This window comes from Musca autumnalis, unplaced genomic scaffold, assembly GCF_047663935.1.
Source record: "Musca autumnalis isolate F117 unplaced genomic scaffold, ASM4766393v1 scaffold_1, whole genome shotgun sequence".
NCBI classification, from domain to species: Eukaryota; Metazoa; Arthropoda; class Insecta; order Diptera; family Muscidae; genus Musca; species Musca autumnalis.
In genome coordinates, this window is record NW_027411644.1 from 219,445,698 (window position 1) to 219,472,290 (window position 26,593).

Below are 26,593 nucleotides of genomic sequence, written 5' to 3' on the forward strand. Positions count from 1 at the left end.
TATTCCACATAACATACCCTGTAGGGACTGTGGGCGATTTAAAGCTCACATAAAGCTAGCTTTTTTTTAAACATAAGTGGCATTTTATCGATAATTTTGCCTTATGCCAACTGACTAATTTTACAAGGCGATGAGCGCCTGAGTAGTCAGTATTGTCCAACGCCAGATAACTTTTCGACTGATAATAAACTAACTTTTTTTTGCCTATTTTTAGTCATAATGTGAAAAAAAAACAATTTTTGTTTCTGTGTGTTTTTTTATTTTTGACTTTTCATATTCTCTCTCTCCCTCTCTTTGTCTCTTTCTCACTCTTTTTTGTTAGAGAGAAGAAGGGGCATATTTGTATATTTCCTTTGTGTTCCTTTTTAATTCCCGAATGATATGAGTAATATGTACGAATATGTTCAGTGCATCAACACTGTATTCTATAACTGGATGCTGCATTTATACGAAGAATATTAAGAAAAAGCAAGTGCGAATTATTTATACATTTGTGCCTTATTTCTTCGACAAACACAAATACTTTGCAAAGGGTACATGTTTCTGTTTTCAGAGTGGTTAATCTCTAGATAACTTTTCGACTAACTTTATATTGGTCGAAAAGTTATCTAGACATGGACAATTGCCGAAAATTTTTTCTGTTCAAAGTGGTTCATCTCTAGATAACTTTTCAGCCAGTTTTTAGTCAGTTTAAAAATTATCGATCTATTATCAATAATTTTATCAACTGGTTAATAAAAGTCCGACAGGGTATTTACACCTACACACACATGTTCATATGTCGATGTCCTTTATAACAGTCAGCAACATCAACAGGAACAGGCACAAAACAACAACAACTACATGAACATTAGCATTAAAATTATGTTTTTGTGTATTATCAACTTAACAATACGAATATGAATGACTGTTATGTGACTGCCTATGTGTCACTGTCCGTCTGTGTGTCTATCTTCAGTTCAATGTGTGAGTTCATAATTTCAAGCTGTGTCACAATACACAGTGTTTAGAAAAGACCTTAAATTGAAATTTTGCTATGAAAAATATTTTCCTTAAAAATGTAATTATATGTGGTTTTGTGGTCCTGGTCCATTTCTTGAAACAGAAATGATTATTTAGAGGGCTTTCTCAGAATTTTGTGTCCTTTCTTGGCCGTATGAATTTGCGGATAAAACAAGTGAAAGTATCAGTCGGCTTTGCCGACAGAGATATACCCTCAGCCTGTGCGTGTTAAAACCTTCATCAACCAAAATTTTTGTTCCCCAATAAATATGTATTTCAGATATTGTGACCCTTTTGGGCGTATGGAATAGATCGACATACTCCATTTTGGAAGTAGATCTTTTTTAATGTTGGACCAAATCGATTGATCAGTTCGATAGTTTTTGCGCTCTCCACTAAATATTGTGCCATAGGGGTTTTTTACGCCTTTCGGGCTATTTTCTCAAGAAGTGTGAACTTGCCCCTGACAAAACTTTTACCGTCGTCATTGAGATAGCGAATGCAAGTTGCTTCAAAAAAAAAAAAAAAAAAAAGGTCGAACAAATTCCAAATATTTGAAAAAAAAAGAAAAAAAGTGATTCGAGAGCAGGGCTTAATGTGAACTTGTCTGAAATTTTGTGTGGTAGATCTATTAGGATGTGTAAAGTATGGACCAAATCGGTCACTCCCTTCAAGAGTCATAGTGAGCACAATTTTTCCGAACATGGCGTTGTTATTTTAACCAGTCCGCCTTAAGATTTTCAAACGCTTCTTACTTCTTCACATGTGTAATTTAAAATTTATATCACAATATCTCAAGAATGGTGACTCCTCTTTCAAAAGTCATAAAGATCATTCTTTTAGACAATTTTGAAGCCTACAACTTTTACTTTAATCAATTTCTCATAGGTCTTGCCGTTTTTTTAGTAAAACTAAAAAACTGAATAAGGCCTCCAAAAAATTAGCTTTGACCCTGAATAACTTCGTTTGCACACATGGGATCGATGGGGACTTTTAGGACTTTACTTCCAATGGCAAACCCTAGCATTCCACCAAAATTCAGCTTTGTGGCAATTTTTGCTATTTTCCCCTTATACGCATGTCTATTTTGAGATTTTTAACGTTTGTTGACATTCCTTTTTCAAAATGGATATTATTTTGGTACTCTTGGCCGTCTTATTTATCGCTTCCACCAACAATTTTAGTCGGTCGTAGGTCCATAGAGCTATTGGAACATTATGTCTGGATGCATGGAGTTGGAAATATCTATAGACAGCCCTTAACACTTCGTTGGACACCTGGATCGGACCAGACGCTTATAAATAAAATCAAAAAGTTCTGGCCAGATCCAGGTGTTAAACTACAGTTAATGGAAATGTTGAACTTTGTGAGCGAAGTATCCGAAGATGTTGTCCGATATAGACCTTAAGGGAGGATGACGTACATTTGGAAGAAATTTTACGATGTACAAATTTTCGGTCAAATCGGTACTTATTTCATATGTTGTCGTGTTCACCGGTCATTTTAATTGGTGCCGACCTTGTTTTATACAGCTGTTTTTTTTTTCATTATTTCATTAAGTATTGACCTGCCCCTAAAAAAAAATTTAACGTCGTTTTGTGGGGGAGGTGCCCCAAAGAGTGGACCGATTATTTCAATGAAGCACATTTTTATCGTATCAAATTGGAATATAGCCACTTTACCCAAAGGAGGGGACAGATGTCCATCTTTGAACTTAATCTAGGATTCGCAGAAATATTACGACCCGCACAGATACCTTTTTAATGGGGAGAGCGGATACCAGAAAATCAATGTGATTCCCTTAGCCGATAGCTTTTAGTGCTAGTGCTTTTTGTAATTTTTCTTTATTATAATTTATAATTATAATAAATGTATTTAAATAAATAAATAAATAAAATAAATAAATCAATGTGATTCCAGAGCAGCTCTTAAACTGGATTTTTAGAAATTGTGTATGAAAGGTACCCTTATTGAAACCTATCTCTGTGCGGTAGAAATTTTAAGATGTGCAATGTATGCATCAAATCAGTTACTCCATTAGAAAGGTATCGTGCGAACTATATAAGCAAAAATGTTTAAACTTCTGTTGGGGACATACCCGAAGGAGTGGACCGATATTGTCATCTAAGAACTAAAATTAAGTTTGTACAAAATATTACGAAACCCAAAACGTGGACTCGTTGAGCCGTTCGAAAGTGAGCGCTGCAGCCAAACATACGGACCAACGAGTGTGGGTAAATCCGGTACACATGAAACATCCAGAGTTCGCCAGGAATATCCTAACCGTGACATGGCTGCAGCAGGCCGCCATATTTCTTTTGTTCGAATGCTCAGAAATATACCCAACGTCCCACCAAAGACGGCGGGATTAATGAATAAGCTGCGACATGAAAACCCAAGTGATAGCAGAATTAGGGAAGTGGCAATGAAAGTCAATAATTTTGTAGACTTCACAAGTAGCTAAAACAACAGAGATGCTGCAAAATTTGAATTGGACAAGTAGAATCTAATTAAAATTTTAGGCATTTTGGAACTCTGGGAAAAAAGATAATTTTCAACTGCGTTGATTCGACAGATCCGAAGAGTTGTACAGGTTTTTGTTCTGATGTTCCATGCTCATTTCCTGTGCGGCTCAATCTGTGTATTTTTCACTGTTGATGATATTTCTTCTGTGAAATAATTGGTTACATTGTTTAACGCATTGACGATGAAAATGAAATTACCTCTGATATTACAGGTCGATGTGTAATGCTTCCGACCACTAAATACACCTAAGTCAAAGGGGGCACGATAGCCTATAAAAGTTGTCGCCTTGCTGACCTTATATAACGCAATAGGTGGGTATGTGGTAACCCAGCAAACCAATGTCGGATGTCCGACATGTCTGAACAATTTCGGAAGCAACGTCGTTCAGATTTCGTTCCGATTTCTAAACGATTTTTCGCAGTGGAAATAGTTCAGATTTTGTACCGATTTCGGAACGAATGTCGGAAAAAAATTTCCTTTCCGAATTTCCCAAGGATTTTCTTCAGGATCGGATCGAAATCGATACGATTTCGCTCCGACATTACGTTCCGAAATTATGTCAACCACTTCATACAACTTTCGTTAAGATATCGTTACGATTTCGGATCAGACATCGGACGTATCGTCCGAATTTTGTTCCGATTTCGTTAAGATGTCGGTACGATTGGTTTGCTGGGAAGCTATGCGACAAATCCATACACAATGGAAGAGCAATCAAACTCTCTAGGATGCAGCCCCTAGAACTGCGAAAAGACGTCTTCTGATTTCTTCAGTGGACCACTTATATGAGGAGGCAAAGATCTTGACTGTGACTCAACACAACAAAAAGTTGTTTATAAAATTTCTGTTTTGGCGCTAGCGGATTAACTGTCTTCGACATCGCACACCAGAAGAACTTCAATAGCTTTAACAAACGAGAGGATATCTACCCTGCATGTACTAATAAACAGCAGGACATACTGAATCCGTTCAACCGCCCAGCTAAACCAACTCTGCTAACTCCTTTTACGTTTTAGACAAATCCCTTTCAGGTGGCGTCTTTCCTGAACCAACCATTGCCGGTCGAAAGCCCGGATGAGAAAGGAGAAGGGTTTAGGCAATGGGTTGGTAATCATTCCTTGTGAAAAATCCAATGAAAAAGAGAAACACATGCCTGAAATGTTGGCGACCCCTCAAAACGTTTTAAGGACCATGATCTGCGAATTGCATCTGGAATGTTCGGATTTTTTTTTACTGAAGGCGAAGTTTAAGATGGCGCACTGTCTTAGAGCTGCCGATTTAAAGCACGAGTTAACTTGTAGATCTGTACTTAGTTAAACATCTGGTCTCCAGTTGCACCCCAGTGGATGAAAAAACTACAATTTTGATAAAAGCTAATTTTTTTAAAATTCACCAAAGACAAGGGCGACCAGACCAAAAATATATTATACTAGCGCTTATAAGGAACGTATGACGGAAGTACTGACCATGACAATGAACTTATTCTAGGCGATTATAATATCTAAATTGGAAATTAGATTACCATTGAACCTACAGTAGAGAAACTCTCTCTCCGCAGTGAAAAATCTAACAATGGAATGAGGCTGAGGGACCTCACAACGGCAAAAAACATGGTTGTTTGCATCTCGCCATTCATAAAGGCACCTGGCTTGAACAGATCAATAAACCAAATTGATTACTTAGTGATAGATGAAAGGCATTCATCGAGCGTGTTGGATGTACGATCGTTCCAAGGAGATAACATCGACTCGCACAAGAAAGATACGTACCCCATTAGACTACTGGAAAGAACCTTACGAACAGTTCGGTACCAAAAGAGGCTCCAAGCAAGCAGCCTTCATGTGATCTCTTCAATATCCTCCTGGAAAAGCATACACGAGAGCATCAACAGAAATGACACAATATACACCAATATCCACATGTTACTTACATATGCTGACGATATTGGCATCCTGGGTCGACCAGTAAAAGAAGTAACTGATACTTATAAGAAGGTCAAAGGTTAACCTGCTAAAGTGCTACTGCCAGTCGTACTGATGACAAGACCAAGATGACGGTATCGACGCGAAACACATCCAAAGAACTCAGACCAACTTTAGAAGTTGGCACCACTAACACTGTGACACAAAATCGAACTCAAAGTCTGAAGAATGGAAAATTTCTTTTGGAGATGAAAGCCCTTGGTCAAGTTTCTGAGATGAAGTTTTTGATTTGTTCCCTATAATACTTGGGAACATAGATCTATATCCCTGTTTGGCGTTGTTGTAGTTTCGTTTTGAGATAACATGTCTTCAGTCAAATCGATTGGCGAATCTTATTGTAGAACATTTCATTCTTCTAACTCAATGGTTTTCATGTCCTTTTCGTCCTTTATTTGAATCGTATTGAAAGTACTACAAGATGAGATTTTTCAACATACAAATATTCTACAAAAGTATTGCTCATAAGATTTTAGGTACGGTTTTCATTGACAACTAGTCGATTTTTTTTCCGTTTTCATTGTAATTTTTGACATTTATTCGGACTTGGTTCAGAATTAAACCATGTTTATACCCTACACCACTATGTGGGGAGGGTATTATAAGTTGGTTTTGGCCAAAAAGTTTGTAACGCATCGAAATAATGGTCGTAGACCCATACTTATATATATTAAAATGAATGTCTCGACGAGCTGAGTCGATCTGGCTATGTGTGTCCGTCCGTCTGTCCATCTAAACCTTGTAATCACGCTACAGGTCGCAATTTTGATCGGATCGTCACGAAATTTTGGGTGTTGATGGGGGTCCCGGAGGGGAAGAAGCCTATTGATTTTGGTGATGGTCGGATAATATTTAGGGGTCGGAATGGGCAAAAAACTTATGTGGATAAAAAGACAACGGTTTTATCCAAAGCGAATATCTCAGCTTCTCTATGGGGCATACCAAAAGCAAAACCTGACAATGAAAGTAGAAAATATCACCTTTCTAATGATGTAAAGTAGGTTCTTGTAGGTGATCAAACAACGAAGATATCACAATAGTCGCAAATAAAACCCAAATTTTCATGTTTGCGATTTTAGTTATAATGACGAATATCACAGCTTTGGCTGGGGACTTTCCAAAAGCAAAGCCTATGAGAGTAGAAGATTCCATCGTTACAATGATGCAAACTAGGTCGGCGTAGGTGACCAAATAGCGGAGATATCACAATAGTCGGTAATTCATCCCATTTTTCAATTTTTTGGAAATCACGCTACAGGCCGCAATTTTGATCGGATCGTCACGAAATTTTGAGAGTTAATGGGGATCTCAAAGAGGAAGAAGCCTATTGATTTTAATAAGGGTCGAATAATATTTAGGGGTCGGAATGGGCAAAAAACTTATTTGGATAAAAAGACAACGTTTTTTCCAAAGCTAATATCTCAGCTTCTACATAGGGTATACCAAAAGCAAAACCTGACAATGAAAGTAGAAAATATCACCTTTCTAACGTTGTAAAGTAGGTTCTCGTGGGTGATCAAACAACGAAGATATCACAGATATCACGCAATATTGATCGGATCGTCACGAAATTTCGAGGGTTAATGAGGGTCTCACAGAGGAAGAAGCCTATTGATTTGGATGATGGTCAGATAATATTAAGGGGTCGGAATGAAAAAGCTTTATTTGGAGAAAAAGTCAAAATATCACCTTTAAAACAATGTAACGTAGGTTGTCGTAGGTGGTCTAACAACGAAGATATCGCAATAGTCGCTAATAAAACCCAACTTCTCATTTTTGCGATTTTAATAATAATGACGGATATCACACCTTTGGTTGGGGACCTTCTAAAAGCAAAGCCAGACTAGGAAAGTAGAAAATCCCATCTTTGAAATTATGCAAAGTAGGTTGGCGTAGGTAGTCAAATAATAGAGATATCGCAATAGTCGTTAATCCTTTTTTCCACTTTTTCTGCAATCACACTACAGGTCGGGATTTTGATCGGATCATCACGAAATTTTCTCACAGAGACAGAAGCCTATTGATGTTAGTGATGTCGACAGTAGTCAAATATAAAATTAAATATTAATTATTTTGGTTCAGTTCGCCTTAAGTCATTTGGTATAAAAGCCAGCTAGGTGAAAACTTTCGTATCTCCATAAAAGAAATGTTTTCGAGTGAAAAGATTATTCACAGAGGTAGTGGTGTAGGGTATCACATAGTCGGCCCAGTACCGACTATAGCCTTTTCTCACTTGTTTTTCTGTATATTCGATATTGGTTATGTTTTGGTATGTATACATGTCTATTGGTTATTTTCTTATATTGACTTCTGGGGTGCATTTGAAATTTTTGCGCCGGATATTCCTACATAAAAGCCGGGTTTTGAACCGGGTTTAAGTAACCCTGAAGTATAGTATGAAGGCTGCTTTCAATTGAGCATAATTTCTGATCAAATCATAATTTCTGTCATACTCGATGTTTGGTGATTTATTCGACTTACGATGAGCTCCATCATCTATGACCCGATCCAGCACATGATCCTGAACTTTAGGTGTAGGGTGACTGCAGTCGTTCTACAATGTATGTTATTTAGCTGATATTCACGCTTGTCTTATCGGCAACAATCATCATCATTGATCCTCACAGGTTGAACACATCTTACACATTCTGGAGTCCTTATGCAAATGTTTGAGCTTTCCCATCTTTAATTTTGAGTTTAGCCAATTTTGCTGGGAATTGACTCATCAAAGGTTTATCTACGGACAAACATTATTGAAGGAATCCTCGATTATTGGTCTGTTAGTCATTGGTGAATCTGTTCTGTGTATGACTACTGTGCGGGGAATTATTGCCATAGCATTGCTATGAATTTGTATAAATGATAACAAAAACAAAGCAAAGAGAAAAACAACATTATAAACGCGTGACACATACATGTCATATTCAGACATTATAAACTTCAAACTTAGCCTTTGTTGCTAGCATACGTTTAAGCAACGTTTTGTTTTAATATTACGCTCTCACATACGTTACAACCCACCCGTTATCACTCACACACACACACACATAGGCAAATGACACAAATTTAAGGACAAAAAGAAACAGCTAGGAATAAGCATTGGTGTTAGCTATTCTTCTTGTATTTTGTTTGGATTAAAATACAGCTAAAAAAATAGAAGAACACGCGTACATACACACGTACATATGTATTATGTTTGTGCACATAAGTGGCTTTGACTTTTCTTTAATCTTAGGAAGCCGTTACTTTGTCATTGTTTATGTTTTAAGTTTCGGTATATGTGTGCGTGTGTGTTAGTGTGCAGAGCTATTTATTTGTTTTGTTATATAAATAATGGTTCTAAAATAAAACGCGTAAAATATGACGCTGTTAAAGGGCTTTTGTTTTGTTCAAAACTCAGTTTTCTTTTTCTAATCATAAAATATTGAGGCCTCTATGCTCCACGTGAGAGGAAATACAAAACAAAATATCACAGCTTAATGATAAGCAAATAAATTAAAAAAGAAAGGCGATACGGCTTTATGGTTTCTATTTGTTTGCTTATTATGAACTGTGGTTTAGTGGTAGTAGTAAATATTGAAAGGTATGCCATCGAAAGGTTTGGAAATATAGTCGGCTTGTGGCTATGACCCACCTAAGTATGTTTGTAAATTATTAACCGACAGACATATACCCTCAGCATATGTGAATTGAAACTTTCATTTACGGACAGATCGAATGTACATATTTAGGGTCTTTTCAGAATTTTGTTGTCCTTTTTGAACATATAAACTTGCCGACAAAAATGTGGATTAGGATTAAAGTTCAAAAGTGCTGCGGAAGAGGTACTTAAAGGAATGGACCGACATAGTCTACTACGGAGATGGGTCTTATGTTGGGAGTCATATCTTTGCAATTGATATCGCTCCCACTAGTCATTTCAGTGGGTCATCATAGAACTTTTCGACCAGTATGCCAGGTAGCATGGGCTTGTCCGCGGAAAACATAATATCGCTGTGAACAGGACCACAACGAACAGCATCGGTATACATTTCCAAAGAATCATCGAACAGACTCTAAACTGCACTTAGACACTAATGTTGGACTTTTGTTGGGGAGGTACTCTATGGAGAGAACCGATATGGGCCATTTTAGAAGTTACTCTAAATTTGGACAAAATATTAGGAGATCCAAAGTTACCAAATTGGTTGCCTAGTTCAAGAAACATCGTGCATAACATTTTAGTGAAATTATTAAATATTGGGAGGAAGTACCGGAAGTTGTGGACCAGTATCTTTGAACTGAACCTAAGTTTGGACAAAATATGACGAAGGCAAAATTTTGAACTGAATCGGTTGATCAGTTCGAGAGTTATCGTGTAAGTAGACATTGCAAATGGCGCCATATGGGTTTTTTACACCTTTCGGGATGTTTTCTCAAGAAGTGTGGACTTGCCTCTGAAAAATTTTTTAGTGTCGTAATTGAGGTAGCGAATGCAAGTTGCTTAAAAAAATCAAATTGATTCAAGAGCAGATCTTAAAGTGAACTTATCTAAGCAACTATAGTCCATATTCGAACCTGATCTATATCTGGTAAATATGTATATTAGGATGTGAAAAGTATAGACCAAATCGGTCGGGAGGTACCTGAAGGAGGTTACCAATATGGCTTATCTTCGAACTTAAACTAAGTTTGGACAAAATATTGGCATATCCGTTCGAGAGTCATGGGGGTTTCTTGCTACCTTCAGGCTATTTTCTCAGGAAGTATTGATTTGCGCCAAATGAAACTTGTACCAACGTATGGGGGCAGTGGATACAAGGTGCTGTGTCACAGACAGACGGACGGACATGGCTAAGTTAACTCTAAATTGTCTGAAACGGGGTTCGTCCAAACATACTTGAGGTCTAAATGATTATTTCGAGGAGGCAGATTTTCCCGTATGAAACTGTACATACCTTCGTTAGCATAAATGCTGAGGGTTTTAATGAATGTCTCGACGAGTTGAGTCGATCAGGCTATGTGTGTCTCTCCGACTATCCATCTAAATTTTGTAATCACGCTACGGGTCGAAATTTTGACCTGAATGTCACCAAATTTTTGGTGTTGGTGGGGTTCCTGATGGGAAGAAGCCTGTTAATTCTGGTGATAATCGGATAAAATTCAGGGGTTGGAATGGGCAAAAAACTTATTTGAAGAAAAAAGTCAACGTTTTATTCCAAAGCGAATATATCCGAGTCTATACGGCGTGGCCATAAAACGGAGATATCGCAATAGTCGCTTATCCAAACCAATTTTTCATTTTTGCGATTTTAATTGTAATGGCGAATATCAGAGCTAAGGTTGTGGAGCTTCCAAAAGGAAAGCCTGACTATAAAAGTATAAAATCCCATCTTTACAATGATGTAATATAGGTTGGCGTATGTGGTCAAACAACGGATATATCACAATAGTAAGCAATGCATACTATTTTTTCAATTTGTTTTGTTATCACGCTACAGGTCGCAATTTGTATCGGATCGTCACGAAATTTGGGGAATTAATGGGGGTCCCAGGGAGAAAGAAGCCTATTGAGTTTGGTGATGTGGAGAAAATCCAACGCTTTATTCTTATGCGAATATCTCCGCTTCTAATTGGAGTATTCCAAAGGATATCGCAAAAGTTGGTAATTCCATTAATGGTCCGAATTTTGATAGAATAATCACAAAATATTGGGGATTGATGAGGGTCCCACAGAGGAAGAAGCCTATTGATTTTGGCGATATTCAGAGGTCAGAGTGGGCAAAAAACTTATTTGCAAATTCATAAACAAATATCTCTGCTTCAGTTAGGGTATTCCGAAAAAAGCTCATCAATGGAAGAAGAAAAATCTCCTTTACAAATGACGGAGATATCCCAAAAGTCGGTAATAAATCCCATTTTTTCATTTTTTTGTAATCACACTACCCAGCAAAAATTCGGATCCGTTAGTCATTACATAACCCATTACAAAGTAATGTAAACAAGCTTATTTTCCCATTACAAGTAATCTGAAAAGTAATGGGATACTTCTTAAAAAAATTACAAGGCAAACATACTTATTTTGTTCCTCACTAAGTAATGAGGACGGTGGCACAGTGAGTGTGTGGTGCACATGTGTACAGCACATTTAAGTTCTTTAGCAACCCTTAATATTCGTGTGCGTGGCATAGTGTGTAGTGTCTTTGGCTAGAAATCAGAGGGTTCGTGGGTTCAATTCGGGCAGACAGCGAAATAAAATAAAGTAAAATAAAAGTAAGAAGTGTGATGGAATTAAAAAGAAATTCTCTACATCAACTGTTCTAACAATTGAATTTTTTTCACCTTACTTTTCAACTTCTAGTGGCCACAGAATAACTAGTTATTCTAGTGGTCATAAAATAACTACAAACTGAGTGCGACATGCCCTTGTAAAAATAATGGGGAAGAAAGGGGGTTTGAGAGTAGTTACGGCTGCCAAAAATCCCTCACGAAACCCATGATTTTGGGAGGACTTTTTTTGCTGGGTACAGATCCAAATTTTGATCGCATCGGCTCGAAATTTTGGGACTTGAGGAATAAGCCTATTGGTGATGGCCCGATAATATTCAAAGGTCGAAATTGCAAAAAAAAAACTCATGTGAGAATATCTCGGTTTCTAGTGGGGGTGTTCCAACTTCAAGAGCTATCGACGATAGACGAAAATATTACCTTTACGATACAGTGATTCAAAGTAGGTTGGAAAGGTTGTAAAACAAGGGAGATATCACAACAGACGTTAATGGATCGAAGTTTTCAATTTGTTTTGTAATCACGCTACAGATCGCAATTTTGATCCGATCGGCACGAAATTTTGATGGGTAATGGCCAGATGCGAAGAATTAGAATTATATTGAGTTTGGTAATAGTCAATCCTTAAAATAAATTTTTTAAAACAGAAAAGCTTGTGTTCAAAGGTAGTGGTGTAGGGTATCACATATTCGGCCCCGTTACGACTATAGCCCTCTTTACTTGTTCTCAATTTGCTATATCTTGGAAAAAAATCGAATTTTTATATAGGTTGACACTATGGTATATGTATTCTTCCATATTGTATGGTTTTTGGTCTTTGCGATAAAAAAGAGGTAAGGCATATTGAGCTAAAAATAGAATCGACAGAACCCGATTTGGTCCAAACTTTGCACATCGAAGGGTGTAACTAACACGACACCACACCCAAGTTTTTATCATTGTTATGTGACAGTGTCCAATTGAGACAAGAGAGTTTTTCCATGTTAAAGCCGGTCAAGCCGTCGCGACGGTGGTCGAAAGCACTGATCTAGCGGCGCACTATGTCGCGAGTTCATATTAACTGTGGCCAAAAATAGAAGGAGTTGTCGTAGGTGCATCAATTTTGGTACACGTACCTATTATTGACTTACAATCTTTAGGACAAACATTTGGGTTTGTCGGTCAACGTTTTGATATAGCCCCCATAGAACCGTACCTCCCGATTTTCGATATTTTGAATGTTTAAGACACAATGACCAACCGAAAGTATTCAAATTTTGTGGTTAGTCTTCGGCAGAGGTATCAAACATTCCAACAGAGAATTGTGGGCTTAGGTCCACGCTTTGATATAGCTCCCATATAACGGTACTTCCAGATTATCGGTATTTTGAAGATTTTAGCCTCATTATTACACCGAAAATGCTGAAATTTGGTATTTAGTCTTCGCAGGGGGCATTATACCTTCACCATGAAATTTGTCTGCATAGGTCCACGCCTTCATATAGCCCCCATAGGACGGTACCTCCCGATATTCGGTATTTTGGAGGTTTTAGCCTGATTATCACACCGAAATGGCTGAAAATTGGTATTAAGTCTCCGTTGGGGGACTTATAACCTTATACCAGAAATATGTCGGTATAGGTCCTCGTCTTCCTATAGCCCCCATAGAACCGTGTCTCCTCATTTTCGGTGTTTTGAGTGTTGTGGCCTCAATATCCACCCGATATGACTGGAATTTGGTGTTTACTCTTCATATTGTTTGTGAGCATATTGAATATATCAAACTCTTGTCTTTATATATAAGAAATTTCCTTTAAAAAAATTTTTGACCGATTAGTGGTCAGAAAACGGTAATTTTTTGTAAAAAATCGAATTTTGATTTTCGCTGTTCACAATTTTTTTAAAAATTTGTATTTTTAAAAATTCTCTCGTTTTAAAGCAAGACTATTAGGTACTTAATAAGCCCACAAAAACATATGATGATCGATTCATTCGTTTTCGGGCTATAGCCAACACCGCAAAACGATTTGTTAAAAAAGGGGGTATCCTCTCAGTGAGGTGGTCGCTGAAAAAGAGAAGTGACACATTCGTCTGCAAACCTCTGCAGCTGGGACCTTTATATATTTGAAGTACTCACTTTTTACTACTCATACAGCAAAATATATCGATATACACTTTTATACAATTTTTTTCCCACTCCACTAAATTTAAAATTTGCTTCAGAAAATTAATAAACTTAGTAATACATGTTTGGGTAAATGTAAACACCATATGATTAATATTTACATGCAAACAAAGGTGTAGCCAAGTTTATTACATCCCAAGAGAACTTAGGAACCATTTTTGCAGCGCCGTTACTTTTAAATGTTAAATATTAACGCATAATATAATTTATTAATTTTAGAAGAAAACAAACAAAAATACGTATTAACTAAAATTGTCGGATTTAAATCCTCATATAGCAAAAACTACTTCACGTATCAGTACCAAAATTCAGATTCTTCTTAATTAATATGTTTTCTATCACTCCCCATCAATAAATATGTTCAACGAAGTATTTAGTTTTTACCATTTTTGGCCACGGTCGTGACACTGTGCGGCGCGAAATTAATAACTTGCAAACGAATTGAGATACGTCACTGAAATTTGGCACAAAATCAGCTTGTGGGTAATAATGGGCCAAATATGAACAATATCGGCTGATGTTTTGGTATAGCCCCCATATAACGGTACCTTAAGTTTTTCGGTATTTTGAGGATTTAAGCCACAATTTCGTAGCAAATTACATGTAATTTGGTACTTAGGGTTCCTAGTGGTCACAAAATATTTTCACCAAAAATTGTGGACATAGGTGCACGTTTTGATATAGCCCCCATGTAACCGTACCTCCCAATTTAAGGTATTTTGAATATCATGACCACATTTTTAAACCAACTTGGCTGTAATTTTGAATTTCGTGTTCTCACTGCGTATAATATCTTCTTACAAAACATTTTCAACACGGATTTATGTTTCGATGTAGCCCCATTTTATGGTACCCCCGACTCGTTGAATTGTTACTTGTTATCCCATATTTAATAACATATTTAGCTATAATATGGTATTATAGTGTCTCCATGGGTAGAAGTCCTCCTTGCAAACATTTCTCAAGATAGGTCCATATTTTGATTTAACTCCCATACAAATGCACAGCTAAATTTTTATGAATTTCATGCAAAATCCCTTATTTTAAAAGTGCAGTCAGTGCAGTCCGTATCCAGAGAGTCCAATTTCATTCCCCAAAAAATAATCGAACCTAAGTTCGGCCAAGTTTACAAGATGCGCTCTATGGAACAAGCGCGTACAACCCATAAAAACACAAAAAATTGAATTTTTTGAAAATTTATTGCTATATAACTAAGTGCCTCCAGACCCCAAACTAATTTTTATACTTTAAATTTCACCCTCTGCTATCAATTGAATATAAATAAATTAAATATAAATTGTCCAGTTTCATTACGAATGCATTTAACATTTAAACAAATATGAAGTAAATTTTTTGCAACAATTTTTTAAAATCTGATGCAACAAAAACTCTTGTATTTGGTAGTGAATAACTGAGTGAATATTTACAACAACAAAAATTAAAAAACAAAATCTTTGTCTGCAAAGTGTCTGTAATTGATACAATGGAAAATATTTCGCAATTTTATAGTTCGATTTTTCGACTTTCCCGCCGCTAGATCAGTGGTTTCGATTAGTGTGCGTCGCTCAAAATTTCAGCTAATTCAGTTGGAAAGTATGACAAAACCTTAAGGTTACGTAATATCCGAATTTACCGTTATGTTGGAGCTATACCAAAACGTGGACCGATATGGTCCATCTTCGCAGTCGAACTTAGACTAAAAAGCCGAACTTTTTATGCCCTCCACCATGAAATACTCTGGCGCTAATATGGAATTACTAATTTTCTTTTTGTTGCGAAAATATCTATTGGGACTACACAACAACGTGGGCCTATATCCATAATTGTTGGTGGAGAAGTGTCTTGGTCACTTGAAACCCTAATTCCCAATTAAAATTAAAGTCAAAATACCTGAAATCGGACGGTATCGCCATATGGGGCCTATAAGAAAACGTAGACCTATGACCATAATTTTTGGTGGAGAAGTTTCTTAATCACCGAGAACCCTAAATGCCAAGTTATAGCTGATTTGTCCAGAACATGTAAAAAGTCAAAATACTGGAAATTGGGTGATACCGTTACATGGAGGCTATAAGAAAACGTGGACGTATATCCATAATTTTTGGTGAAGTTTCTTGATCACTGGGAACCATAAATGTCAAATTATAGCTAATTGGGTCTGATAATGTGGATAAAAACGTCAAAATGTTTGAAATCTGGGGGTACGGTTGTATGGGGGGCTATACGAAATCGTGGACCGATATAGCCCATCTTCGAACGTGATTTAAGTTCAGACCAAAAACACATGTGTACAAAATGTCAGCCGTTTAGTTCGACTCATTCGGAAAATAGCGTGATTGAAAGGGCAGACGGAGATGGCTGACTCGACTTAGAATTTTACGCTGATCAAGAATATATACTTTATAGGGTCGCAAATATTTATTTCGAGGAGTTACAAACGGAATGACAAACTTAATGTACCCTCCATATTATAGTGGGGGGTATAAAAAGTTGAGACCAAATCGGCCTCTTGCACTCAGCCAGGTCCTAGGCATTGCCATGTTAAAGACGGTCAGGACTGTTGCTTGGTAGCTTCCACCCTGTTTGTGAGCTTTGGTCAACCTTTAAATCTCTAAAAAATTCACATTTCGGTCCACCTAAAACTTTTAAAAAATATGTGATTTTGGACTACTATATATTCTCCTTTGTGATGGGCCGCCCCTCCATATAAAACTGAGATAGGTATTACATGTATTGTAAAAAAGAATTGGTGGTTGTGAGAACAGATGCAACTTTGCTTGTATCGTAATATTCTATAAAAAGATGTTATTTTAAGTAGAGACCCTGCAAAGGAGACCTATAGACTATCGTCTATCCCTGGGGTACTTAGTTGAAGAGATATTTGGTTTGTAATAATGTGGTCTCTCATCCTGTCGTATAGGTTTCGTCCCTATACAGGAGCTTACATATATTTAACATTCCAAAAGTACATATGTAAATATATGTATATGTAAAAGTAAGACAAACAGCACTTACCAATATACCACTGTTCTGGCATTTATTAATGATACTTGAGTGTGAGCACTTCACAACACATAGCAAAATCACACACACACAAACATACACACACGTATACAAATGACATATGCATTATTAAGCATTATTAAATTAATGAAAAGTTTAATATACGAAGTATGTTTACGTGTGTGTATCAGCAGAATCTGAATGTGGTAAGCCTTCGTACTACAGGCCGGTTCGAATCTTGGTGTTCATTCCAAACAACATTCATGGAAAAAGCAAGTAGTGGTTAATTCCCAGGCATAAGTCGGCAAACACATATGCGATTATGAAATATAAAGGAGAGTGGAAAAAACAACATAATTTATGAAGGAAGACGTAAAAAAGGAATGTGTTTTTTCATTAACGTTTGAAATGTCTTTTTCAACATGGAAATAAAAGTATTAAAGCAAAAGCTTTTTAATCCTTTGTACATTACCCAAACTTAATCCCTTTATATCATTATGCTATCAATGTTCGTCGCTATGAAAAAAGTTCATTATGTTGAAATATTTTTATTTAATATACTCTACCATTAAAAAAAACGTACGGCTTTAATGAACTTTGACAAAAAAAATGCATAAAATATGCTATTAAAAGTGGAATGTCAATTGAAAATGGAAATTTTTCGTCATATTTATCTAAGGGATGAAGTTAATATAAGGAACATTGGGGATGGAAGATATAAAGAAATGGCTACTTACGTCACAAAAGCTGAAAAATCTAGCCACTCTGCACCGAAGGACTACCGACCAATTAGTGGATATTTCCATATTCTCAAGTCACTCAAAATTACTAACCCATTACTTTAACAAGGGCATGTCGCGCCTAATTGGTGGTTATTTTTGGCCCCTAATATAATTATTTAAATAAGTTGTCACAACTTTTAGTAACTACTTTTTTTAGTGGTAAAAAAAGTCAATAGCTATTACGAACGACATGTCAATGTTAAAATAATGGGTAAGTTAGGGGTCTTGTAATGAGTATTTTTGCTGGGAACCTCTTAAAGAAACTTACAACATGCCTACAAATCTGCAGTAACAGCTCCTCATGAGGGGTTCGGTAACATTGACAGCTCAAACATAACTTTGAACGCTTTTCTAAACAGCGTTCAATAATGTTAAAGTTGAATCAATTCACCTTTCACTCAGTAAGGTTAGTACGCTGAAAACATTTACAAATTGGATACATGAAATGCTGGAAAGCAGGATTACATAAGCATTGGAAAGTTATATTTGGAAAAATTACACATGTATCGGTTTAAACATTTACGGATTAATCTACAATCTAGGCACTTCTTTGGGGTCAAAACACCCGACCACGCCTGTTTTTTTAAATTTGTTATATCTCCAATACTACTGTACCGATTTCCATCAAATGTGCAGAAAAAGCTCAATGTTTCCCGTTGTTATTTATATTTTATGAATTTCGGAGGAGGTGGGGTACCTTCCTTACGGCTTTCTTTTAAACGCTGTATGTATAAGTCAAACTTATGATTATATCGGTTTCAGCATAAATTTGCGGAGGTAATGGGGTTGTGTGTGCCCTAGGTACATATATGGAGCCAAAATACTGGACCACACCACACCCATTTTTTTAATATGTTACAGTGGTTACGCCCCCGATCAAGAAAAACTATATACTTACAAATGATCATATATGGTGAGATTCAACGGTCCATCAGCCATGAAAAAGTAAAACATATAAATCTCAATAAGGGGGAGAATTCCACCATTTTTTTAAACATTTATAATTAGATCGCTTTAGGACATGGCCTATAATAAATCCTAAATAGCATCAATGGGCGAAAAAATCCGCCAAAGTCTGTAAGAGAAATGAAAGGTTACAGACAAAATCTATTGATAAATTTAAAATCCTCCGCGGTTTGTCAATGGACAGAAGAAGTGATGTAGAAAATACCTGTTTTTGAATTGTCAAGCATAAAGTCCATTACAAATTTCATTAAAACTCACTACGACGACCCAGCAACGCGGACGGGGGTCTGCTAGTATACAAATGTAATTGAACAACCAATGCGCTAAAGTTGTCACCTACTCGGACAATATACACTGATAGAAAAAGCTACGTAATATGATTGAAATCCTACGTTATATCAATGCAATTTGTCATTGACTTTGAGCCAACGTAGATCTTTATTGAAGTTTCTTTTTTTATTTTTGCCTTATTAAGGCGAAGGTCATTTATAGTGATATCTAATTAATTCTCTTTCGAGTTGAGCTGTTAGACCTAAGAGATACATTGAAAAATTAGGAGTCTACCGAAGTTCCACGCATCCAACCATTACGCTACATATCACGGGTGGTTAAGCCGATTTTCAGGCGTATTAGGATGTTGTTATTGTGGCAGACGAAGGCAAAGCTTGGTAACTAGTATATATATCGCACTTCATTAGACAAATGCATATGCGAAATTATGTCAGTTAATTGAAACGTCATTAGTAATTGCTCTTCTATATCAGAAGATTTTTTGATCATTAATTATTGTCTACTAAAGTTTTGACAAGTTAATTTGACAGAACGCTAAGACGCCGGCAACTTTGACACTCAGCTGTCGGAGACACAGGTTCGAATCCCAGCCTGGCTCATGCTGAAATTATTTTTTATTTCTGCCTTATTAAGGCGGAGGTCATTTATAGTGATATTTAATTAATTCTCTTTCGAGTTGAGCTGTTAGACCTAAGAGATACATTGAAAAATTAGGAGTCTACCGAAGTTCCACGTTTCCAACCATTACGCTACGTTGCACGTTAAAGCAAAATTAACGAATTTGTTCACTAATGCAATGAAACTTTTTCATTAATGTAATGGAAGTTTTTACATTAATGCAATGAAATCTCTTCTTTAATTCAATGAAACACTTTCATTAATGTAAAGAAACTAACTAATTAATGTAATCGAACATTTTCACTAATTCAATGAAATTTTTTCATTAATGTAAGAAACTTTTTCATTGCTTCAATGAAACTTGTTCATTATTGTAATAAACTTTTTTCATTAATGCAATGAAACTTCTCCATTAATGCAATGAAACCCTACGTTGGTTAAAAATCATTTTATTATTGCAGTCAGGTAATATTTTTAATTCCTCAGGATTAACGACAATAAACATAACATTGGGTGTTGCCATTTGCAAGTAAATCTGAAAAATATAAAAAAATGTTAGCAAATCAACTGGGTTTCTAAACAATAGCCTACTTTCAACTTAGGGCGCTGGACACCAAACTCTGGATCATCCACTCTGTACGCCCATGTTGCTGGAATACAACATTTTGTTTCTTTGACCATTGACCAAATGTTTCTCCGTCATTCAACAAATCATTCGATTTTCTGTATGTTATCTCAAATAGATGAAAATTCACTTAAAAACTACAATAAATAGTTTAATAGTTTATATTTTCTCTTTCACATTGAACTCTTCATACTTACTTTACAAAGTTAAAAACACCAGTCGTAAATCGACTTTATCAGTTCATCCACACTTGGTGGCGTTCTAGCGCAATTAAATCAATATAGCTGAAAACCGGTTGTTGAAGCTAAGCAACCGGTGTTTGGTTTGACAAAGAGAAGAGTTGTTTTGTCTAATCATGTTTTCTGTTTGGTAAAACACAAATTTACACTAGAGATGGGCGCGTGCCTAAAAATTAAGCACGAACATGCACGAACACGGACCAAAATTTTTATGCACATTCACGCACAAACACAGCGTTTTTCGAGAAGGCACGAACACGCACACTCACGCACGAAATTACAAAAAAAGATAAATCGATATAGGTGTACATTTATTTGTTCAAAAAATATTTATATCGCTTATTTACTCAAAGAGTGGCATAAATCAAAAAATTTGATTTCTGAGCTAGCAATTTCTATTTCTACAGCTTCTACTTTATCTTGTGTCAAATTTTCATGCTGATATCTCTAAAACTCAACGAGTTACAGCTCATTTACTACGAGCTTAGCATAATTCAACACCACAGTTTTTTGAGTTTATGAAGCACTAAAACGATTGAAATCATGCTTGATGTTGCACAAAAATTTTGCACTAGCTGTTTGCAACATATGGTCCAAGTATTTATTTTAGATTTTGTGTAACAATCCTTTTAAGTTGAGAAGTCAAATTCCAATCGCGAACTTAAAACGCGTTTTTCACGAAACTGGATTTTTTGAAATGTGTCACTCTTTGAGAAAATGAGCAATATGAGGCGCTCAGCGCCAAAACGGCCTAACCCACATGCCCACAAAAATCAAACTGACTGTAAAGATTTAACTGAAAGCTTTTAAATAAATTCTAAAAAATTACATATTGCATTATTTTAGAAGGTAGTATTACCTAGTGTTATTGAATGCAATATGGAATTTTTTAGTAGTTATTTCAAAAGGTTCTGGGTAGATCTTTATAGTCTGTTTGATATTTTTGGGCATGAGGGTTAGGCCGTTTTGGCGCTGAGCGCCTAATATGTACTTCTAATTTTTCTATTCTTATTTTGTCCAAGATAGAACTCAAAAATCTATTACTTCTTTCGTTGAGAATATTTTCAGATGTGGAAAAAATCTCTCCCTGTAGATGTCCACAGCCAACGAGACCGGGTGTAATCCATCGATTTGCATTCACTTTCCTGAGATAAAATATAAATTTTTGGACTGGAAAGGAAGAAATTTAAGTTTTTTTTACCATATTTCCTCTGTTTCGGACTCATAAACCTACCAAATGTGACCTTTTTATACTTTCAGCATTTATGCTAACGAGGGTATATACACTTTCATACGGGCAAAATGTGCCTCATCGAAATAATAGTTTTAGACCCCAAGTATGTTTGGACGAAATGTGTTTCAGACAATTTGGAGTCGATTGAGCAATGTCCGTCCGTCTGTCTGTCTGGCTGGCTGGAGCGCACGATAACTCTAGAACAGATAAACCGATTCCGTTTAAAATTTTAATATTTTACCCAAACTTAGTTTAAGTTCGAAGATGGGCTATATCAATCCACTCCTTCCGGTACCTTACTTACTTACTTAGCTGGCCCATTACAGAACATTTGTTCTATAGGCCAAACTAAGAAAATATCTCCAATTCTCTCTATTTGTTGCTTCGCTTTCTGGAATACCGCGCCTTTTCATCTCATCATCCATTTATTTGCGCCATCTATTCCTTGGCCTGCCAATTCTGCGTGCACCGCCAAGCGGTCCGTGTTTATACACCTTTTTAGCGGGGTCATCATCGCTCATTCTTATGATATGGCCTAGCCAACGCAATCGCTGCATCTCGATACGTTTAACAATATTGATGTCGTTGTACAACAGATACAGCTCGTGGTTCATGCGACGTCGATATTCACCGTCAACGCAGATTGGTCCGTAGATCTTTCAAAGAATTTTTCTCTCAAACACACCAAGCACTGTCATGTCTGCTTGCGCAAGTACCCAGGCTTCGGAGCCATACATCAGCACGGGTAGTATAAGTGTTTTGTAGGGCGTTATTTTTGTTTGACGAGATGTGGCTTTGTTTTTAAACTGCTTACTTAAACCAAAGTAGCATCTGTTGGCCAATACAATTCTCCTTTTTATTTCACAACTGATGTCGTTTGTTGTGTTTACGGAGGTGCCGAGGTAGACGAAGTTTTTTACTACCTCAATATTATAGGAACCAACTTCCACAGTCGGTCCGAGCTCAATGGACGCATTGCGCGTCGACACCATCAACTTGGTCATCTCACCGTTTACCGCCAGACCCACTTTAGCAGATTCTCCTTCGACCTTCATAAAGGTATCAGTTACTCCTTTTACTGATCGGCCTATGATGTCTATATCATCAGCATAAGCAAGTAACATGTGACTATTGGTGTAGATTGTGCCACTTCTTTTGACGTTTGCCTCTCGTATAACCTTTTCCAGCAGGATGTTAAAGATATCACACGAAAGGCTGTCTCCTTGTCTGAAACCTCTTTTGGTACCAAACTCTTCGGAGAGGTTCTTTCCTATTTTAAATGAGGACCTCGTGTCAGTTGAAGTCATTTTGCAAAGCCGGATGAGCTTTGCGGGGATACCAAATTCAGACATGGCTTGGAATACCTTTGAACGCAGCGGGCTTTCGAAGGCTGCTTTATAATCGACAAAAAGTGGTAGGTGTCGATCTGCATCTCTTGGGTCTTCTCCAGGATTTGCCGCAGGGTAAATATCTGGTCAATGGTGGACTTGCCAGGTCTAAAACCGCATTGGTATGGTCCAATTATCTCGTTGACCATAGGCTTTAGTCGTTCGCACAATATCCCTGACACGATAATTAAAGCATACAGTCTTATCTCCCCTCTTGTGGACGGGGCACAGGATACTCAGGGTCCAATCGTCGGGTACTGGTTTTTTCTGCCAGATGGTGCTAACTAGCTGATGAATACACCTTATCAGCGTGTCGCCTCCGGTTTTGAACAGATCGGCTGGTAAGCCATCGGCTCCTGCTGCCTTATTGTTCTTCAGCCGATTTATACAGGTATACATTCAATACCATCTTCTTGGATTGGGACTGTGGTATCTTCGTCGTCTTCGCTGCTATTGGATACCAACAGTTTTGAAAAATGTTCTTTCCATATCCTAAGTACACTATCTGTATCAGTTACCAAATTACCTTGCTGGTCTCTACAGGAGGATGTGCCTGTACCAAAGCCATCAGTTTGATGCTTGACACTTTGGTAGAATTTTCGGACTTCATTCTGGCTCCTGTACATCTCGATTTTTTCACACTCCCGCTTTTCCATCTCTCTCTTTTTCCTGCGGAAAAGACGTTTCTCCTCTCTCCTTTTCTCCCTGTATCTCTCTCGTGCGCTACGCGTTGCTACGGATTGTAAAGTAGCCCTATATGCCGCATTTTTCTCTTCGGTGGCAGCACGACACTCCTGATCATACCATGGATTCCTTGGTGGAGGCCTCTGGTATCCAAGTATGGATTTTGCGGCTGTTTGCATGAAGTGGGCAATGCTTTGCCATTGCGCTGATATGTTATCGGGATGAGGAGTGCTTTGATTAAGCAATTGGGCTAGTTGAGTGGAATATGCTGTGGCTATCTGTTGTGATTGCAGCTTACCGATGTCTAAATTTCGTGCTGTGTCTGTTCGTACTTTGTTCGCTACGTTTAAGCGGGTGCGTACCTTTGCTGCAACAAGGTAGTGGTCCGAATCAATATTTGCGCCTCGGAACGATCGTACATCCAACACGCTCGATGAATGTCTTTCATCTATCACAACATGATCAATTTGATTTCTTGTTTTCTGATCTGGAGACAACCAGGTGCCCTTATGAATATCGAGATGATTAAATCTGGTACTGCTAACTACCAATTTTTTTTGCAGCTGCAAAGTCTATCAGCCTCATACCATTGTCAGATGTTTCACTGTGGAGACTGAATTTCCCGACTGTTGGGCCAAAGATATTTTCCTTTCCAATTTTGGCATTAAAATCGCCTAGAATGATTTTAATGTCATGGGTAGGGTCACTGTCATATGTTTCTTCTAAGCGCTCGTAAAATATATCTTTGGTCTGTTCGTCCTTTTCTTCAGTGGGAGCATGAGCGCAAATAAAGCTGATGTTGAAGAATTTAGCTTTTATTCGAATTGCAGCAAGTCTTTCATTCACTGGAGTGAAGCTGGATACCAGATGTTTTAGTCTCCGACTAACTACAACTCTGCAACCAAACTCATACTTTCTGTCATGGCAGCTGTAATACAGTGCGTCACCTTTAGGTGTTGTTGTGACACCTTTCCCAATTCGTCGTATTTCCTGTATGGCAGTAATATCGGCCTTGTACTTTTCAAGTACATCTGCCAATGCGAAGACTGCACCTTCTCTATAAAGAGTGCGAACATTCCAGGTGCAGATTCGCAGATCATGGTCCTTAAAACGTTTGCGGCGTTCGTCAACTTTAGAGGGGGTTGTTTTTATTTTCTTTCGTTTTTTCATAGTATGCTGTTTTTCTAGGGGAGGGGTTAGTAACCCTCCCAGGGAGGGGTTAGTAACGCCCAAACCCAAGTTTTTAACGTTCTTATGGGAGAACGCGCGGCACATGTTAGCTCACTACCTTTAACGGGTGTTAAAGGCAGTTCCCCAGGTGACACTACGGGGAGGTCAGTGTCCACTTGAGATGAAAGAGGGACCAAGATAAATCCTGGGCTTTGCCATGTTAAAACCGGTCAGGACCGTTGCTTGGTATCTTCCATCCCCTACGTCACTTCCCCCACAAAATTTCGGATAATTTCACTTTAAGACCTGATATCAAATCACCTTGATTTTTGTTGAAGCAACTTGCATTCGCTGCCTCAATTACGACGTTAAAAGTTATTTTTAGGGGCAAGTCCATACTTCTTGAGCAAACAGCCCGATGAGTGTAAATACCCCCTACGACACCAAATGTTGTGGCTGGAGATCCACTTCCATAACGGTCAGTGTCGATCCATTCCTATTAGTATATCCTCCGCAAAACTTTTGATCTTTAATCCTAATTAACATTTTTGTCTGTTCAAACGCCCAAAATTTGTAAAACCCCCTAAATACATACGTATTTTGGGAAAAAATTGTTTCAATATACACAGGCTGAGGGTATAACTCTGTCGGCAAAGCCGACTGATACTTTTTTACTTCTTGTAATTTGTTTGTAGTCTTGAAATTTTTGAACATAATTCTGTATAAAATTTTGACAAACAATTTACACTGTTTCTACCGATATTTTTTGGAGCTCTAAGCATCGATTTTCATCAAATTCCAAGACCTTAATACAATTTGCACACATTTTTTGCAGAATATTTGTTGGCAATCAACAATCACGGCCGTTATTTATAATTATAAATAGTTTTTTGTAAAAGTTTTTTTTACCACATCTGACAAAGGATTTGTGTAAATTCTTAGTGTGGTTCTTTCCTGGTGAATCATTAAAACATGCTAATATTTTGAAATTATTTCATAAAGCGAGTAAAAAGTACCGTTATAATGCATATGTGAAACATGTTAGGTATTGAAAACATCGGCTACTATATACTCCACATGCCCACAAAAATATAATTTACAAATGCTCTCCTATCGTCAGATATAACGGTATTTGTAGCCAAATATTTGGTGGTTCTATTCAGATGAACCGGAGTGTATGTATCAATTTATGTATCAATTGGAGACTTTTTTCGTATATTTGCGATTTTGATCCAAAAACTCCGAAAATTCCTGTAATTTCCGGCTCATCATTAGAAAACTCTATGTTCTCACTTTGTATATAAGTTACATTGCTTTTACATTAGCTAATAAAAAATTCATCTCCTTAAACGGCGGAAATAAAAACGTCCCTGTATGATGTGTCATTGTTGGTACAAAGCGTTTAAGCAATGATTGTTTAGTTTTAGCTTTCAAATCTTTTATGAATTGAGAGTCAATGGTATCATCTGAGCAGACTTTCAAATTTTCCGGAGCTTAATTTTTCGGAACACTCTTTGAATAATTTATGAAAACCCAATAGAGAGAGGTTCTAGCAATGAAAACTTTAAGTCAGATATAAGATCCAACTCATTCTTTTGCAGCAAAATACTCTTAATCTCATTCTGGTCTTGGTATATGCTCTCAAGCCGAATATA